The 3,692-nt window shown below is 45.1% G+C and overlaps 1 pseudogene; it reads right to left on the bottom strand.

Moving 5' to 3' along the window:
* Positions 1-1,668: 1,668 nt before the first annotated feature.
* LOC110310938 (pyruvate kinase PKM pseudogene) lies at positions 1,669-3,342 on the bottom strand (annotated as a pseudogene).
* Positions 3,343-3,692: the final 350 nt, after the last annotated feature.

The following is a 3,692-nucleotide window of genomic DNA, read 5'->3' as shown; positions in this document are numbered from 1 at the left end:
GTCCTTTTATTGGTGAATTGAGTTCATTTGTGTTGAGATATGTTAATGACTAATGATTGTTAGTTCCTCCTATTTCAATGTTGGGAATGGTACTGGTACTGGAGATATGCGAGTTTCTTTTGATTTTGCTGTGAGATGATTAATTTCATTTGTTTCCTTGGGAGTAGTTACCCTACTTATGGATTCCTTATTGTATTCTATGAATGGCTGAACTAGAAATATATTGTTTCAATTTCTATTCTTCATGGAGTATCATTGTTTCTCCATTTAAGGTGACTGAAATTTTTGCTGGGTATCATAGTCTGGGCTGTCATCTCTGGTCTCTTAGGGTCTGTGAGACATTTGTCCAGGATCTTCTGGCTTTTAGAGTCTCTGTTGTAAAGGCAGGCATAGTTCTGATACATTTGCCTTTATAGGTTTCTTGGCCTTTTTTCTTTGCAGCTTCTTTTATATTCTTTCTTTGTTCTGTATATTTAGTGTTTTGATTATGATTTGGTGGCAGGCTTTTCTTTTTTGGTCCAATATATTTGGCATTCTGTAAGCTATTTGTATGTTTATAACCATCTATTTCTTTGGTAAGGGAAATTTTCTCCTATGATTTTGGTCAAGATATTTTCTGGCCTTTTGAACTGAGAACCTTCACCCTCTATTATGCCTATTATTCTTAGTTTTGGTCTATTCAGAAAGTGCCAAATTTCCTGTATGTTTTGAGTTAGGAATATTTTAGATTTCGCATTTTCTTTGACCTATGTATTTATTTTCTTTTCATAATATCTTCTATGCCTCATATTTTCTCTTCATCTCTTGCATTCAGTTGGTGGTGCTTGTGTGTGTGTGTGTGTGTATTCCTGTATTCCCCCCCCCCATAGGTCTTCCATCTCCAGCTTTTCCTCCATTTATGTTTTCTTTTTTGCTTCTATTTCCATATATAGGTCTTGGACCATTTTATTCATTTCTTTAACCTGTTTGGTTGTATTTTCCTGTATTTCTCTAAAAGATTTATTTGTTTCCTTCTTAAAGATTCCTACCTATCTGCCTGCTTTCTTTCTCTCTCTCTTTCTCTCTCTCTCTCTTTCTTTCTTTCTTTCTTTCTTTCTTTCTTTCTTTCTTTCTTTCTTTCTTTCTTTCTTCTTTTGCTTCAGCTGCTGTTTATTGACATTCAGGTGAGCACCATAGCAACAGGCATGGAGATTCTGCAGAAAACAAGGTAGAGAGTGGAGTGTCTGCAGTGACAGCAGTGGAATACACAAGGAGGAGTGTGGAGGTCAAAGGTGTTGGGAAACCAGATCAAGGCCAGGACCAAAAGTCATCTACACTGGGCCCCTAGGCCCCATGTCCTCAGCCCCTACTCTTGCCATCTCCTGACTCCAGGCTAGGCCTGGGAATTCTCTGAACAACTTTCTACAGGAGCAAAGTACACAGAGATGCTGCTGCCCTTCTGTGGTAAAGTCAGAAGGTTTCCAGTCCTGCATTCCTTCCTGGCTCAAATAGGGCCATGAAAAATGTCTAGGCTCTATTGCATGATTTAGAGGCATTTATTTTCTCTGGTGTTCCAGCCCACCAGCGCCACACTATGGCCCAGAGTGAGCACTACAAGCGTTACTGGCCTAATGAATAGGATAGGGGAGGAGAAGGGACAGGAACTAGAAGAGGGGCTCCAGAGAGCCATCAAGGTACAGGCACTACACACATGGTGTTGGTGAAGCCAGAGTCAGGGCACCAATTGGGCAACACAATGACAACACCTCCATTCTTGAAGAACCCTCAGGCCTTCGGGTCTTGCCCAAAATCCATGGCCAATTTTACAGAAAGGTCAACATCATCAGCCCAGGCATTCAGTATGGCAGGCATCCTTACACAGCACAGGGGAGATGCCATGGAACAGATGGTCCTGGGGAGCAGTCTGAGGATTGCGTGTCACAGTAATGATAGGAGCCCAAGTGCAATTCCTGGCCATGTGTTGAGCATTCTTGCCAGATTTGGTGAGCAAGATAATAGCCCCACTGCAGCAATTGCAGGAGGCCTCCTTGGCACTCCTGGCAGCAGCTTCTGTGGGGTCGCTGTTAATGTGTACCAGGCAGCAAAATTCCTCGAATAGTTGCAAGTGGTAAATGCAAGCCTCTGCCTCTTTGGCAATCAGGTGTTGCATGCGAACAGCCTCCAGAGGGTAGTCCCCCTTGGCTGTTTCTCCAGACAGCATGATGCAGTCGGCTTCATCCAGGACTGCATTGACCTTCAGCACAGGTGGGGTGAAACTTCTTGATCATGCTCTCCTGCATCTGTGTAGTACAGATGACAGGCTTCCCACCTCGGTTGCATCGTCCAGTCATCATCTTCTGAGCCAGGAAGACCTTCTCTGCAGGAATCTCAATGCCCAGGTCACCATGAGCCACCATGATTCCATCACTGGCCTCCAAGATCTCATCAAACCAGTGAACACTTTCATGGTTCTCAATTTTGCTGATGATCTTGATGTTCTTGCCCTTCTCTCCTAGGAACTTCCTAACTTCATGCACGTCGGCTGCCTTGTGGATAGAAAGATGCAAACACCATGTCCACATCCTGCTCCACCCCAAAGTTCAGGACCTAGTTATTCTTTTCCGACTCAGCAGGAGGTCCACAGCAGTGCTAGGCAGGTTCATGCCCTTCTTGCTGCCCAAGGAGCCATCATTCTCCACCTCCGTCACCAGGAAGTCAGCACCTTTCTCCTTCACCTGCAGTGAGATGAACCCATCATCCACGGAGATCTTGCTGCCCACCTCCACCACCTTGCAGATGTGCTTATAGCCCAGTCACAGGATGTCCTCATTACACTTCTCCATGTAAGCTTTGTCCAGGGTGATCTTCAGAGTGGTTCTCTTCTTCAGCTCTACCTCTGCAGTGCCTCTGCCCTTGATGAGTCCGGTCCAGATCTCAGTTCCCTTTGTATCCAGAGCCATCGCAACAGGATGGTAGAGAATGGGATCAGATGCAAAGCTTTCTGTGGCTGCAGGGACATTCTTGATGGTCTCTGCATGGTACTTATAGGTTCCATGAATGAAATTCAGCCAAGCTACGTTCATCCCAGACTTAATCATCTCCTTCAGCATCTCCATAGTTCAGGAATCAGGGTCATTGGTACAAATGATGCCAGTGTTGCAGGCCGTGATGGGCAAAGAGTCAATGTGCAGGCAGCACAAGTGTTCCAGGAAGGTGTTAGCCATGGCTGCATGGAGCTGCTGGGTCAGAATGAAGGCAGTCCCTGCCTCACTGTGTGGCTTCTGCATGGTTCCTGAAGTCCTTGGGTGTACTTGTTCCTGCTGCGATACCTAAAGTGGAAGTCTGCCAAGTCAGGATGCATCGCTGCTGTGGACGCTTTCCTGTTTTTCTTTAAGGGGATTATTTATACCCTCTTTAAAGGGCTCTATCATCTTCATGAGATCTGATTCAAGGTCACAGTCTTGCTCTTCAGGTGTATTAGATTATTCAGGGGTTGCTGAAGTAGGAGAGCTCAGTATTTGCTTCTGTGGATTATGTTCTTATATTTGTCTTATACCATCTGGTTTTCTTTGGTGTTGGCTGGCCTGGGTGTTCTGGTTGTAGCAGGCCTCCTGAAAAGCAGGTTTAGCTTTGTGCCCTGGATTAAAGCATGTCTCCTGGGAGGTAGGCAGATATGTGGGGTTTGTAGTGGTGCACTGATCCCTAACTGCAAG

Source organism: Mus caroli, unplaced genomic scaffold, assembly GCF_978045245.1.
Source record: "Mus caroli unplaced genomic scaffold, Mus_caroli_1 scaffold_16, whole genome shotgun sequence".
In the NCBI taxonomy this organism is placed as follows: domain Eukaryota; kingdom Metazoa; phylum Chordata; class Mammalia; order Rodentia; family Muridae; genus Mus; species Mus caroli.
The sequence above is the reverse complement of the archived record's forward strand: the minus strand, read 5'-3'. Positions and strand labels throughout refer to the sequence as shown.